Source organism: Phoenix dactylifera, chromosome 4 (genome assembly GCF_009389715.1).
Source record: "Phoenix dactylifera cultivar Barhee BC4 chromosome 4, palm_55x_up_171113_PBpolish2nd_filt_p, whole genome shotgun sequence".
NCBI lineage: Eukaryota > Viridiplantae > Streptophyta > Magnoliopsida > Arecales > Arecaceae > Phoenix > Phoenix dactylifera.
This window is the reverse complement of record NC_052395.1, coordinates 8,493,327-8,510,050: the sequence shown is the minus strand read 5'-3', so window position 1 is coordinate 8,510,050 and position 16,724 is coordinate 8,493,327.

The following is a 16,724-nucleotide window of genomic DNA, read 5'->3' as shown; positions in this document are numbered from 1 at the left end:
CCTCAAGGTCAACTTCGATGAGTCGGTTTTGGATGGCGGCACTCGTGGCGGTGCAGGCTTTGTCATACGGGACCCGGACGCCAGGGCAGTAGCTGCTGGTGGCTGCCACTTGTATGATACATCGGTCCCCGGAGCAGAGCTGCGTGCAGCCTGGGCAGGCCTTCGTCATGCGCGGGTTGTTCTGCGGGCTAGCTCGATCATCCTAGAGGGTGACTCGGCCACTGTCATCCAGTGGATTCAGAGGGGGTTGAGGGGCGGGGACACAGACCACCCCTTGATCCGTGATATTGTGGCGATGATGAGAGATGGGATGGCCATCCAGGCCGAGCATGTATTTAGGGAGGCCAACGGGGCAGCCGACTGGGTAGCTGCCTACGTGGCCCACCATTCTGGTTATGCTCTTTGGTCAGGGGAGGGGGAGTTGCCATTGGCACTCCGTGAGTTACTGTATTTTGATCTTATTGGGTGTATTCACACACGCACTGTATGAAGCACCCGTTTTAAGCAAAAAAAAAAAAAAAAAAAAAAAGAACGAACCTACTGTTGCATCATCCACTTGTCGCCTTAAAATCTGTGCAACAGATAAATGATGGAGTCCAAATCACTTTGAGATCCGTGCCGCATGTATCAGACAGAGTGATGCAGTTGTATCATTCATGTGGGAAGAAGGATCCAAATAGCCACCAAGGTGGTAGCCTAGTGGTACTGGGCAGAAATTCTAACCTTAAGATCCCAAGTTCGAATCGCTGCGGCGACGATTAAATTGTGGACCGGAGCTCACTACTTTGGCCACTGCTTGGACTTGAGGTATAGGACCGCTCTTGAACCGCTAGTAGCCGGGGTGGTGCCGGGTGTGACGTACTCACACTTGGGACTCGAGCCAGAGCCCAGAGGGGTAGCTGAGCCGGGCCCATGGGTGGGGAGGGTATGAGTAAAACCGGTCGGGGTGCCCAACACACGGCCATTTCTGCCCGCATCGAACATTCTCCTGGCGGGGCGGGGGCCTAGTGGGGGCTGTTACGCGGGGTTGGGCTTGTCCCTTCCTCCCCCCTACTCCTTTTTTATTAGCAAAAAAAAAAAAAAAGAAAAAAAAGAAGGATCCAATCTTCTTTTCGCACGAATCGAACCGTTGGACCGCACAATGATTGCTTCCGAATCTGTGCGGATGGATGAGTGAAAAAATTCAGATTGCTTTGAGATCCATGTAGAGCACTATCAGACGAGCAATGTCGTGAAAGAAGATAATCGTTCTTTCATGCGAAAGATACAATTTGACCCCATGCCTATCGGTATGGTTACATAAAATTTGTAGATTACGGGTGTCTTTCATGTGAAAGGAGGACTCACCTTCCTCCATACATATATACTATTGGACTGCACAATAGTTGCTTTGAGATCTGCACGGATAGATAAATGAAGAAATTTGAAGTGCTTGCAGATCTGTGCGGTCAGGGATGCAAAAGAAGATCAACCATTCTTTCGTACGAAACATACAACATGAACCAGAAATTGTTGATTGATTAGTTCAAAAAAAAAAAAGCTCAGAAATTGTTGATCGATTAGTTTAAAAATAAAGCTGGACGTGCACGTAGACCTAACCAACAGGTGGAATCTCGGCGTAAATAAGGTGCTTGTGCAAGATTGTCTGTTGGAAGATAACAGGGGTTATATATATCATGGTATGTTGGAAGACAGCACTCAAATTGTTATCAAGAACTTGCTCGTAGTTGATAGCAACTCTCATCTTCAGGAATGCCTCGGGCTGTCAATTCATTATATTTGGGCCCTTTTACAAGTTACACCATACCTTTTTGAGGGAACAGAGGTTGAAGAACTAACTAATTTCAAAAAAGAGTATCTTTATTTGATATCATACAAGCAAGTTAGGGTTTTCAAAAAAAAATGATAAGCAATTTAATTTTTCAATATGACAGATTTTGCTTTCCAATTCTATTCAGTCATCTCTTTGGTAGCTAGAGTAGTCTATATTGAATCTGATGTTCTTCTGCATATATACTCATTTCAAGCATGCCATCAAAGCCTTCTGGTATCATTCTTCCCTTCTTCCTTTTCTTTCTCTACCAACATTTCACTACAAACATATATTGGAACTTGATTCGATCTTAGAGTGGTATTACACGTAAGGATGGATGGGGTGAAGCCGAGAGCCCATGAGGAGGTGGAGGAGTTGAAGACCGGCAGGGTTGGGGCATCATTTTGTCATGCCATAGGTAAACATAGCTCCACCTCTTTTTTTTCCATTCCTTAAATGATGTAACGCTATTTTACTATTAAAGCATCATCACCTCATAGCCACAATTTATTATCTCTAAAGAGGGCAAGTCATATTCGATCATTCAAGTAATTCGAAAGGATCCAAATGCAAATTTTTATAGTTGAGAGTGTTTGTGCAAAGTAAGTAAACTGGAGGGGGTCAAAAAAAAAATTCCCCCTTTTTTAGCCTTTTATTTAGAGATGTCATCATCAATCTACTGGGCAGCAATCCAGTCTAAGCTATATAAGACTCTAAAATTTCTTGTTTAGCAGCCAATTTGTATTGACAACACCAACAGCCTGATACTAAATTCCTGTAAGTCGCAGTATAAGGACCTTAATTTTATCCAAGGGCTTCCCTGGTCTTCTGTGCTACCTTCATGACAATGGCCAATTAACCCTCAGTTCCATTGCCTCCAGCTGATTTATTTACAAAGCTAAAACATTGGACCATCATCATCACCAAGCGTTACCAACCATCAAGTTGCCATGAAATCTGTTTCTGCAACTAGATTAAGGGACCACCCAATCAATGGACCATATATGGTGCATTAAAAGCTGCTCTCTATTTTGGACTCGTTTGATTCATGGAAATTTTTTCGAAGAAAACAGCTTTTCCATATTTTTTATAGATTTTTTTTTAAAACATTAGAATTTTATTCTTATGAAAATACTATTTTTTTTTTCTCTTCTTTGAAAACTCCAACAAAATAAAAAGTATTTTTTTTGGCTAAAAAAAGGGGTAGGAGGGAGGAAGGGATCAGCCCACCCCCGCATAGCAGCCCCCACTAGACCTCCGCCCCGCTAGGAGAATGTTCGATGCGGGTAGACTCCATTTTACTCATATCCTTCCCATCCGAAAGTGAGTACGTCATACCTGGCACCACCTAGGTATAGGTGGAAGGAAAGCATAACCGCCAACAAGCCATCCGGACGTGGGGCATCCGGTCTTCGAATTTAATTGACGTCCGCACATTTCGAATCTGGGCAACTTGGGCAGAAATATCGCCCCCTTACCTCACCCCAAATATCTTCTTGTCCAACTTGGTTATTTCCAAATGGACAAGTTTCCGGAGCTGGACATTTGTCCCGGCTCCCTCTCCAAAGAAGCTTAGGTTCCATCAGCTGCTGATACTGCACTTGGTTTAATTTTATGCTAGGGGTGGTCGTGTTTCAGCGGTGATTTTCTTCATTTTGTGCAGCTGCTCCTACCTGTCTTGCAGTGTACACCTCCCGTTCTCCTTTTCAAGGATCTCCTCTCTTGTACCCTTATGTCATTATCTTAATGAAACTTTAGTGGTCTTCCCCGCTCTTGTGTGGACTTTTCCACTCCATTTATTTCCAGGAAAGCAGCAGAGCTGGCATCTTCAACATCTAAGAAAGCTTGATTCTCCAAGCAGCCTTTCCATGCGAGAAGGTGGATCTTATGACACGACCACATAAATTCTAGAGCGGTGTCCCGAAGATCATGCAAGGCTCGCCTTTTGATTCATATACATATCATTCCAACTTAGGCTATAGCAAAAATAAATAATTTAATTTATTTATTAAAAAAATAGTCCACAATCACTATTAATCAAATTATTCCAACAGCACTATCCTAAACTCCTCACTCTCCGACCCTAAGCTCTGTCTACTCGGCTGCATCTGGAAAAAAATTAGAGAAGAGGTAATGAGCTTCACAACTCAGTCAGTTACCAAAACCTCTAGTAAGATCAAATTATTGTGCAAGAAAAATAAATTTCCAGTTTTCATGTTTTTTTATAAATAATAATATAACGAATAATACATAAAACATAACATATCTATCAACATAGATTTCAAAATATAATGCATTTAACCAAAAATAGATTCTTCAAAATAACTAGGGATGGACCATCCATTTTCACTCTTTTAGTCCTTGCAACTATGGCCACGATTGGCCTGTGGCAAGCTCCGAAAAAGACTAGATCTTAGTACAATATGCTACCCGTCATGCACCACTATGATCGCCTTACTAGAGGTTTGGAAGAAAACTAGCTCTAAAATCATATAGAGATACATACTTCCATTAGTATGTGTCAACGATCAGCGACTGACTAAGCCAAAAAAAAAAGTTCCGGACTACAATATGCTGCCAGCTGGTATGCGCTAGTGATCGCCCCACTGGAGGTCTGAAGGGAGACTAAATTTTAAGCCCATGCAATCATAGTCGAACTAGAAAGTAGCAAAATCAAAACATAATGTTATCAACACATTTTAATGCAATAAACTATGATACATACCCAAGCAATGCATATCACACTTGATCCAATGCTTCACAAATCAATTTCATGCATACGATATATAATTTCATCAAAATATAATAGCAATAGTTTAATTTTGAAATAATGCAAATCAAATCATGATTAAAAATTAGGGGTAGAGGTAACTTACAACTTGCGCTCTAAATCTCTCAAAATCCATCAATCCGGAAAATTGTCCAAAAATCTAAAATAATTAAATATCTTATTAATTTTCTATAAAGCATCATATCACAATTTGAAGGATTCTAAGGTAGGGTCCAGTTGATGCCCAGCTTACTGAAACTAGTCTAACATCTAGGGGTCCACCATTTCTTGGATCAAAATATGGATTTCACCATAAAGTAGGATTTATGGTTATCTGAATGCAAAGGAATCGATCTCGATCACCCTTCCTTGTTATTTGGATCCAGCTTTCTAGTTGATAAAATTAGAGTTTCTGGATTAGATCGAATTTATCAATTAAAATAAAATTTGACTAATTAAAAGAATTGTGATTCGAATTGGGTCCATCAACAAAATAAAAGGAAGAGAGCGAGAGAGAGTCTCGGGTTTAATCAAAGGTATATGTTATGGGGGAATTGAGCCGCCATGCCCCACGTGATCGGCACGCGTATCCAGGAAAGCTACAGCTGCCCTATGATCCAGCACTCCGACCCCGAGTCGGACCTCCTCGGCTCCGCAGCCCGACCCCGGGTCGGCTGCCCTATGATCCAGCACTCCGACCCCGAGTCGGACCTCCTCGGCTCCGCAGCCCGACCCCGGGTCGGCTGCCCTATGATCCAGCACTCCGACCCCGAGTCGGACCTCCTCGGCTCCGCAGCCCGACCCCGGGTCGGCTGCCCTATGATCCAGCATTCCGACCCCGAGTCGGAGATCTTTTGATAACGACAGGCTATTCTCCAGAGGCACGCCGCGGCCTCCTGCTCCACTACTCCCTGCAACGGCTGTACCCGATGCTGCCCACGATCTCCTGTATCAACCGTACAAAGCGGAGCTCCACTACGCCCTGCCATGACCGTACCCGGCGCTGCTCCACGACGCCCCGTAACGGCCATGTCAGTGGCCATTCTGTCGTGCCCCACGACGACAAACCCCCCTGAGAGACCTCCCAGCCAGGTATATATGCGGCTGGGGGGAGAAGGGGGGGTAAGCAATACCTCCCAGAGCACTCTCTCCCACTTGTGATCATCATCTCTCCTCCTCCAATCTCCTCTGACTTGACCGTCGGAGGGCCATCACCACCCTGGTGGTGGTGCAAGGCTTGTTTGCAGGTTCCTTGGCGGAAGGTGGAGCGCAACCAGCACCAACCAAGACAACTCAGGCGGAACCCCGTTCACACCGTCGTGTCAATCGTTCTCGGTTTGGACCACCAGCAACAGTTGGCGCTAGAAGGAGGGCACGAATCTCAGAACGATCGTAATGGCACGGCGAGGTGGTCGCGGAGCTTCCAATGCTTCCGGTCGCGGAGCCTCTCGCGCCTCTGGCCGGGAGGCTGCTGCGTCCCCAACACACTCTCAGCAGCATTCCACCGCTTCTCCTCCCATTCAGACGGTCGAACCTGCTCAGTTCGACCAGCTAGCCCAGCAGGTTCGCACCCTCGCGGAGGCAGTGCAGAATCTGCAGGGTGTGATCTCTCGGGTGCCGCAGCGGGCTCAGGAGCCGCTGCTCCCCGAGCACTCGCCTCTTCCTCACAACCCGCGCTCCTTCCTCTCCCGTGGAGAGGAGCGCCGGCGCGGGGAGGATTCTCGAGTGCAGTCCATTCTGCCAGGACCTTCTCATCGGAGCTGCGCGGGGTACGAGAGGCGGACCCGGGCGCGTTCTCAGACACCCCAGTCCTCGAGGGGCCCGCACTCCAGTCGGTCCCCCTCGCGCCGCTCCTTGTCTCCCACCCACCGGTCGCGCTCCCTGGACCGGCGGGTGGACGATCTCCACAGACAGCTCCAGGTCCTGAAGGGCCACTCCAAAGATCCCTTCGCCGACTTGGAAATCTCCTCCCAGCCGGCGCTTGCCTCAAGGATCCTGCGAACCCTAAACCCGCCGGGGTTCAAAATGCCGGCGATCGAACCCTACGACGGGGCGGCGGACCCACGGGACCACGTGGAGAGTTTCAGGACTCTTATGCTCCTCCATGGAGCATCGGATCCTCTCCTCTGCAAGGCCTTCCCGGCGACCCTCCGCGGCCCGGCAAGGGCGTGGTTCGCCGGCCTGGAGGCTAATTCCATCCAGTCCTTCCACCAGTTCACCCGTCTCTTCATCAGCCATTTCGCCGTCAGTAGCCGGCGAAGACTGGTCTCCGACTCCCTCTTCGATGTCCGGCAGAACGAGGGAGAGAGCCTGCGGGATTATCTCACCCGCTTCAACAAGGCAACACTGGAGGTCCGGAATTTGAGCCAGGAGGTGGCTCTCTCAGCCCTGAAGCGAGGCTTCCGGAAGGGCAGACTCACCTTCTCCCTGGACAAACGTCTGCCGCGGAGCTTCCCGGAGCTGTTGTCTCGGGCAAACCAGTATGCAGACGCCGAGGAGGCAGCCTCCCACCGGAACAAGGAGGCCGCCGAAGCCCCTCTAAAGCCCGGGAAGAAAAGGCGAAAAGAGGCACCCCAGAGGAGGAGCCCGACGCCTCAACGCCGGCGCAGAAGCCCGTCACCAGCAAGGAACCACGGCGCCACACGCCCTCGTTCTCCGCACCGACGCTTCAACCGGTACACCCCACTCCTGGCCCCCCGGGCCCAGATCCTCATGGAGGTCAAGGGGCGGGACGACCTCCCGGTCCCGAGGCAGATGAAGAAGATCCCTGGGAGGAAGCCTTCTCGGGCGTACTGTGAGTACCACCGAGACCACGGCCACGATACCGAAGACTGCTTCCAGCTTCGGGACGAGATCGAGGCTCTCATTCGCCGAGGACGTCTCGGTCGATATGTAAACGACCGACGTCCCCCCGCAGACCCGCGTCCAGCCGACCCGGCCCCTCAGGAGCCTCGGGAGCAGAATCGACCCATTGCGGGAGTGATCCACACCATCACTGGGGGCTGCTCTCGGCCCGTGAGGAACGCAGGGGGCTCGGCGGAAGTATCAGGAGTGGCCGTCGCAAAGAGGCAGCGGGTCGGAAATGTAATCACTTTTTGTGATGAAGATGTAAAGGGGGTTCAGACTCCCCACGATGACGCCATGGTGATCTCTCTCACTATGGCGGACTATGATGTAAGGCGCGTTCTTGTGGATAGTGGAAGCTCAGCTGATATTTTGTATTACGAGGCCTTCCAAAAGATGGGCTTTTCCCGACAATTGTTGCACAAAACATCCACCCCCCTCATAGGATTCACTGGAGACGCTATCTCGGCCGAAGGTGTCATCGAGCTGCCTGTGACTGCGGGCATTGCACCCGCAGAAGCCACGGTGCGGCTCGGGTTCTTGGTCGTCCGTGTCCCCTCGGCCTACAACGCTATCCTCGGACGACCCGGACTGAACGCCCTTCGCGCGGTGGTTTCTACCTACCATTTGCTCATGCGGTTCCCCACAGCGGCCGGGATTGGAGAGGTCCGAGGTGACCAGCCGACCGCACGGCAGTGTTTCCTAGCAACTCTCAAAGGGAAGAAGCCCATGGAGGCCCTAAGCGTCGAGTCACTTGACGCCAGAGACGAAGTGGCCTTGCGGCACGGGGAGCCGGCCGAGGGCGTAATCGAAGTTCCCCTCGAAGAAGACCGCCCGGACCGCACGGTCCGGGTCGGTGCCAACCTCGACTTGGAAGCTCGGCTCCGGTTAGTGGAATTCCTCCGAGCCAATGCAGATGTGTTTGCCTGGTCGGCGGCCGATGTACCTGGGATCGACCCGGAGGTCGTTTCTCACGCCCTCAACGTCGACCCGACCCACCGACCAGTAAAGCAAAAGAAGAGACACTGTGCCCCGGATCGGATCCGGGTGGTCGACCAGGAGGTAGACAAACTCTTGGAGGCAGGTTTCATAAGAGAGGTGAGCTACCCCGAGTGGCTGGCAAACGTCGTACTTGTCCGGAAGGCGAGCGGGAAGTGGAGGATGTGCGTCGACTACACCGACCTGAACAAGGCGTGCCCCAAGGATAGCTTTCCGCTTCCACGGATAGACCAACTGGTCGACGCGACTTCCGGATATCAGCTACTGTCTTTTATGGACGCCTTCTCCGGCTACAACCAAATAATGATGGCTCCACAGGACGAGGAGAAAACTGCCTTCATAACAGACCGGGGGCTGTACTGTTACAAGGTAATGCCCTTCGGTCTGAAGAACGCTGGCGCCACTTACCAGCGCCTCGTCAATAAAATCTTCAAGGAGCAGATCGGCCGGAATATGGAGGTGTACGTGGACGATATGCTGGTAAAAAGCCGCCATGCAGACCAGCACATTGCAGATCTGGAGGAGACTTTCACCACCTTGCGAAAGTTTCGCATGAAGCTAAACCCAGCGAAGTGCGCTTTTGGTGCTTCGGCCGGGAGGTTCCTCGGTTTCATTGTCAACCAGCGCGGGATCGAGGCCAACCCGGACAAGATCAAAGCCATCCAAGATATGTCCCCTCCGACCAAAGTGAAGGAGGTTCAGGAGCTCGCTGGAAGGGTCGCCGCGCTCGGACGATTTGTGGCAAAGTCGGCCGAACGCTGCCAACCATTCTTCAAGGTGTTGAAGCGCCCAAAAGACTTCCTCTGGACGGCCGAATGCCATGCGGCGTTCGACCAGCTCAAGGAGTACATGGCGTCTCCTCCCCTGCTGTCCAAGCCGCAAGAGGGGGAGATGCTCTACCTTTACCTGGCGGTCTCCCCAACCGCAGTCAGCGCAGTACTGGTTCGGAAAGAGGCAAGACTTCAGAAGCCTGTATACTACATCAGCCGAGTCCTCCGGGATGCCGAGACGCGGTACACGAAGGCTGAGAAGATCGCCTTCGCGCTGCTGACTGCGACCAGGAGGCTTCGCCCCTATTTCCAGGCTCATTCTGTCACCCTTTTGACCGATCAACCACTGCGGCAGATTCTCAGCAATCCAGAGAATGCGGGACGGCTGGTGAAGTGGGCAGTAGAACTTGGTGAGTTCGACATCCGCTACCAGCCCCGACCAGCCATCAAGGCCCAGGTACTCGCGGACTTTCTCGCTGAGTGCACTGTGCAGGAGGCGGAACCTAAGCCGCCGGAGACACCCAGCCTCGATCTCCCGATCTGGACGCTCCACATTGACGGATCGTCGAACCCTGAAGGTGGAGGGGCTGGGCTGGTCCTCACCAATCCCGATGGAGTGATAGCCGAGTATGCCTTGAGGTTCGGATTTCCAGTGACCAACAATGAGGCGGAGTACGAGGCCCTAGTCGCGGGACTCAAACTCGCCAAGGAGCTCGGCATCCGGCGTCTGAAAGTCTTCACCGACTCCCAGCTGGTGGTCGGGCAGGTTCGAGGGGAGTTCGAGGCGCGGAGCCCGACCATGCAGAGCTACGTCCGGAAGGTGCAAACACTCATTCCCGACCTCGGCAGTGTTGACATTCAGCAGGTCCCGAGGAGCGAAAATGCCAGGGCCGACAGGTTGTCCCGCCTAGTGGACGCAGACGCGCACAACTTGTCGAGGGCAATCTACCTGGAGACCCTGGATGCCCCGAGCATTGACGGGGCTGGAGCGGTGATGGCAATTGATCCGGAGCCGTCTTGGATGGACCCGCTCGTCGCCTACCTCGCCGAAGGAATCCTCCCTGAAGACGAAGATCAGGCCCGGCGGCTTGTAAAGAAGTCCGCCCACTACGTACTTTATGAAGGGAGGCTGTATCGGACCTCGTTTACCGCCCCCTCTTAAGGTGCCTCCGCCCCGCGGAAGCGGCCTACGCCCTCGGCGAAGTCCACGAAGGCATCTGCGGATCGCACTTGGGGGCTAGGTCCTTGGCGCATAAGATCATGAGGCAAGGCTACTATTGGCCGACCTTGATGGAGGACTCGAAGGACCACGTGCGGAAATGCGACGCCTGCCAGCGCCACGCCAACGTCCAGAGAGTCCCCTCTGTCCCCTTGGCGCCAATCACCGCGCCCTGGCCCTTCGCACAATGGGGAATGGATATCCTCGGACCATTCCCCGTCGCTTCGGCCCAGCGGAAATTTTTGATTGTCGCCATCGACTACTTCACCAAGTGGGCGGAGGCAGAGCCACTGGCCACCATCACGGAGGCACAAGTCCGGAAGTTCGTGAAGAAGAACATCATTGTCCGATTTGGAGTACCTCGGGTCCTCATCTCGGATAACGGTCGACAGTTTGATAACAAGCACTTCCGGGACTTCTGCGAGGAATTCGGGATCGAGCATCGGTTCACATCCGTGTCGCATCCCCAAACCAACGGCGAGGCCGAGGTCACAAATCGGACAATCCTCCAAGGTATCAAAGCGCGGATCGGCCGGACGGGGCAAGCTTGGATCGAGGAACTCGAGAATGTCCTTTGGGCGTATCGGACCACACAACGGACTCCTACTGGAGAGACGCCTTTCAGCCTAACCTATGGCACGGAAGCCGTTGCCCCCGTGGAGCTCGGACTCCCCTCGCCTCGGGTGGCCGCGCACCGACCCGAGGCCAATTCAGAGCAACTCCGAGGGAACTTGGATCTCTTGGAAGAGGCAAGGGAAATGGCTCAGGTACGGATGGCAATGTATCAGCAGAGGGTGGCCCGGTATTACAACTCCAAAGTCCGACCGAAGCTTTTCAGAATTGGAGATCTGGTGCTGAGGCGAGCTAAGGCATCTCAACCTACGGAAGGTGGGAAGCTAGCGCCAAATTGGGAAGGCCCGTATAAAGTTCGTTGGGTAAACCGACCTGGCTCCTACCAGTTGGAAGCCCTAGATGGCCGAGAAATTCCAAGGGGCTGGAATTCCGCTAACCTGCGGATGTATTACCAGTAGAACAACAAGGCCAGAAAGACAATTTAAAAAGGTGCAATACTTTTCATTTCAATAATTTCTGGTTACAGTGGCGTGCTCGTGTGATTACAAGGAATTCCCAGAGGGGAATTAGGGAGTAAAGAAAGTAAAGAAGAGGTGGGGACCCAAACCCTCAACCCAGGGCGGCTGCAGTCCCACCAGAAGTGGGTGCTTCTAACCGGAGGCGCCATCCAGCACCTCACCAAAAAGAGGAGGAGCCGCCGCAGAAGAAGCTCCCGCTGCCCCCAGGGGAACGCCGCCTCCAAAGGATATTCCCATCTTCCCCAGTGGTAGGGAAGAGAAGGGATTCGAGGGGGAAGAGTATATGGAGGCGCGGTCCCGGATTGAGCGTCCGGCGCAGAGCTCAACCCGGAGGCTGAACTTCAAGGAGGGGAGATGTGATCCCGGATGAAACGCCTAGAGCGGAGTTCCGCCGGGGAGACCCTCCTTGTTGATCCCAGATGAAACGGCTAGTTGGCTGAAGTTGTATGGGGAGCGCCTCCCCTTTCCTTCGACAGGAGTCTCTCAGTCATATGCCAAGGAGGAGGTCCGCGATCCATGGCAACCTGCAGCTCCGGCTTGGCAAATTCCATCGTACCTGCACCTGTATTTATAGCCAAGCTGCGGCCCCCTGGTAGTTCCGATACGGGTGGCTCCAATAAATGCAGGCGCACTGAATCCGGAGCCGTTCCGGCTCCCGAGGCGTATCTCCCCGCGATTTCCTAAGCGTCATTCTCCTTAAATCGCATTCTTTGTGCAGGACGATCCGGGTGACGTATACCCCTAGGTCCACGTGTCTCCGCTCGCGCCCAGGCCGCATCCTCCTCGAAGAACCCGCGTATCGCGGCCGCTCAACTAACACTCCTCACCAGCAGCAACTGGCGATCCGATTTCCCAGGTAACGCATTAATTAGCGTTTAATACCCTTCTAGTGTTCCCCCCAGGCAACGCTTGGAGGAGAGGAGAAACACGGTCGCGGCTGGGCACAGAGAAACCCCGATGGGCGGCGAGCGACAAGTGGCCGACCAACGAGTGGAATGTCCCGAGGCTCGGCCCTCGGATGCCTGGCTAACCCGATGATCATCCCGGGAGCAGACTAGCCGGAAGCCCCGACCGGTCGCCTCGGCTTGCGCCAGCCTTGGCCGACCAACGAGCGGAATCTCCCGAGGCTCGGCCCTCGGATGCCTGGCTAACCCGATGATCATCCCGGGAGCAGACTAGCCGGAAGCCCCGACCGGTCGCCTCGGCTTGCGCCAGCCTTGGCCGACCAACGAGCGGAATCTCCCGAGGCTCGGCCCTCGGATGCCTGGCTAACCCGATGATCATCCCGGGAGCAGACTAGCCGGAAGCCCCGACCGGTCGCCTCGGCTTGCGCCAGCCTTGGCCGACCAACGAGCGGAATTTTCCTGAGGCTTGACAACCCTCAGATGCCTGGCTAACCCGATGATCATCCCGGGAACAGACTAGCCGGAAGCCCCGACCGGTCGCCTCGGCTTGCGCCAGCCTAGGCCGACCAACGAGTGGAATCTCCCGAGGCTCGGCCCTCAGATGCCTGGCTAACCCGATGATCATCCCGGGAGCAGACTAGCCGGAAGCCCCGACCGGTCGCCTCGGCTTGCGCCAGCCTTGGCCGACCAACGAGCGGAATTTCCCTGAGGCTTGACAACCCTCAGATGCCTGGCTAACCCGATGATCATCCCGGGAGCAGACTAGCCGGAAGCCCCGACCGGTCGCCTCGGCTTGCGCCAGCCTTGGCCGACCAACGAGCGGAATTTCCCTGAGGCTTGACAACCCTCAGATGCCTGGCTAACCCGATGATCATCCCGGGAGCAGACTAGCCGGAAGCCCCGACCGGTCGCCTCGGCTTGCGCCAGCCTTGGCCGACCAACGAGCGGAATTTCCCTGAGGCTTGACAACCCTCAGATGCCTGGCTAACCCGATGATCATCCCGGGAGCAGACTAGCCGGAAGCCCCGACCGGTCGCCTCGGCTTGCGCCAGCCTTGGCCGACCAACGAGCGGAATTTCCCTGAGGCTTGACAACCCTCAGATGCCTGGCTAACCCGATGATCATCCCGGGAGCAGACTAGCCGGAAGCCCCGACCGGTCACCTCGGCTTGCGCCAGCCTAGGCCGACCAACGAGTGGAATTTCCCTGAGGCTTGACAACTCTCAGATGCCTGGCTAACCCGATGATCATCCCGGGAACAGACTAGCCGGAAGCCCCGACCGGTCGCCTCGGCTTGCGCCAGCCTAGGCCGACCAACGAGTGGAATCTCCCGAGGCTCGGCCCTCAGATGCCTGGCTAACCCGATGATCATCCCGGGAGCAGACTAGCCGGAAGCCCCGACCGGTCGCTTCGGCTTGCGCCAGCCTTGGCCGACCAGCGAGCGGAAGAATTTCCTGAGGCCTAACCCTCGGATGCCTGGCTTAGCGCCGGAAGAATTTCCTGAGGACTAACCCTCGGATGCCTGGCCTAGCGCCGGAAGAGTTGCCTGAGGCCTAACCCTCGGATGCCTGGCTCAGCGCCGGAAGAGTTTCCTGAGGCCTAACCCTCGGATGCCTGGCTTAGCGCCGGAAGAATTTCCTGAGGCCTAACCCTCGGATGCCTGGCCTAGCGCCGGAAGAGTTGCCTGAGGCCTAACCCTCGGATGCCTGGCTCAGCGCCGGAAGAGTTTCCTGAGGCCTAACCCTCGGATGCCTGGCTTAGCGCCGGAAGAATTTCCTGAGGCCTAACCCTCGGATGCCTGGCTTAGCGCCGGAAGAATTTCCTGAGGCCTAACCCTCGGATGCCTGGCTTAGCGCCGGAAGAGTTTCCTGAGGCCTAACCCTCGGATGCCTGGCCTAGCGCCGGAAGAGTTTCCTGAGGCCTAACCCTCGGATGCCTGGCTTAGCGCCGGAAGAATTTCCTGAGGCCTAACCCTCGGATGCCTGGCTTAGCGCCGGAAGAATTTCCTGAGGCCTAACCCTCGGATGCCTGGCTTAGCGCCGGAAGAGTTTCCTGAGGCCTAACCCTCGGATGCCTGGCCTAGCGCCGGAAGAGTTTCCTGAGGCCTAACCCTCGGATGCCTGGCTCAGCGCCGGAAGAGTTTCCTGAGGCCTAACCCTCGGATGCCTGGCTTAGCGCCGGAAGAATTTCCTGAGGCCTAACCCTCGGATGCCTGGCTTAGCGCCGGAAGAATTTCCTGAGGCCTAACCCTCGGATGCCTGGCTTAGCGCCGGAAGAATTTCCTGAGGCTTAACCCTCGGATGCCTGGCTTAGTGCCGGAAGAATTTCCTGAGGCCTAACCCTCGGATGCCTGGCTTAGCGCCGGAAGAGTTTCCTGAGGTTTAACCCTCGGATGCCTGGCCTAGCGCCGGAAGAACTTCGGGAATCAAAAGTCACAAGAAGCAACCAAGAGCTAAAAAAAAAAAAAAAAAAAAAAACAGAGGACGAGGGCGAGATGAAGAAATATTCAACGTGCATTAATTTTCAGGGCCGAGGCCCATACAATTGGGCAAAACGCCGACATACAAAAATAAAAAAGACAATGGAAGGTACAAGAGGTCAGCTTGGAGGAACCCCCGAGTCGGGAACGCCGGGCTCGTCAGCGGGAGGTAGGGAAGCAGCAGGAGAACCAGCAGGCGATGGCGCCGGAGAGGAGTCCAGGAGGGAGATCTCGCTCAGGTCAACTTCGGGATACTTAGCCGACACCCTTGCCAGGCCCTCCTCGAAGCCCAAGGTGAAGGCTTCGGCCCCCGCGTCCGACGCGTCATGGACAAACTCGTCAGACTGGCGATAGGTCCGCACTGCCTCCGACATATCATGGGCGAACTCGGCGGACTGGCGATAAGCCTCTACCGCCTGACGCCCGATTTCCGCCCTCTTCTCGGCCAGCTCCGCCTCAGCTCGCTCCATAATCTGAGCCTTGGCCTCCAAGACCTTCGCCACAATCCGGCCTTCGGCCTCAGAGGAGACCCTCAGCAGATCAGCCTGAGCCTCTTTATGCTTCGCCTCGGTAGCAACCCGAGCGGCCTCGGCTTCCTTCAGGCGCGAACGGAGCTCTTGGACGTCCGTGCATGACTTCTCCAGGGCCGACTCCAGTTCGCCTAGTTTGGCTTCAAAAGAGCGGATTCGGTCGCAGGCGTTGTCGGCAGACCGCTGGGCCTTCTCCCACCGCTCTCGATAGTCCGCGATCTTCCGGGACTGCTTTTCAGCCCGTTCCTCCGCCTTCTTGACCCTGCTTTCGAGGCCCGAGGCGGCTTTGAGTTGCTCCCGAGCCTCTGACAGTTGCTCCTCCAGGGCGGCGAAGCCGAGTGCCCGCTCTTCGGCCTCCCGGAGCCTCGCCTCGAGGTCCCCGGTCGTCCTGCCTGCCGCAGCCCGGCCTCCCTCTTCCATTGCTTTCAGCCGGTCCTCGGCCTTCGCCAAAAGCGAATCGACACCATTAAGGAAGGATGTCCGCCGAAATCCTCAGGTTGCCAGGCCAGCAGCAACCGCCATACGCCATAAAGAAGGCGGGAAGCTTGAAGCGCGCGCGCCTCTCCGAAGGATGGCGGCAATCTCGAAACATCACTCCCTTCACCTGTTCCCCTTCTGGTTCCAGGCTCGGAAGTGGGGGGCTACTGTTATGGGGGAATTGAGCCGCCATGCCCCACGTGATCGGCACGCGTATCCAGGAAAGCTACAGCTGCCCTATGATCCAGCACTCCGACCCCGAGTCGGACCTCCTCGGCTCCGCAGCCCGACCCCGGGTCGGCTGCCCTATGATCCAGCACTCCGACCCCGAGTCGGACCTCCTCGGCTCCGCAGCCCGACCCCGGGTCGGCTGCCCTATGATCCAGCACTCCGACCCCGAGTCGGACCTCCTCGGCTCCGCAGCCCGACCCCGGGTCGGCTGCCCTATGATCCAGCATTCCGACCCCGAGTCGGAGATCTTTTGATAACGACAGGCTATTCTCCAGAGGCACGCCGCGGCCTCCTGCTCCACTACTCCCTGCAACGGCTGTACCCGATGCTGCCCACGATCTCCTGTATCAACCGTACAAAGCGGAGCTCCACTACGCCCTGCCATGACCGTACCCGGCGCTGCTCCACGACGCCCCGTAACGGCCATGTCAGTGGCCATTCTGTCGTGCCCCACGACGACAAACCCCCCTGAGAGACCTCCCAGCCAGGTATATATGCGGCTGGGGGGAGAAGGGGGGGGTAAGCAATACCTCCCAGAGCACTCTCTCCCACTTGTGATCATCATCTCTCCTCCTCCAATCTCCTCTGACTTGACCG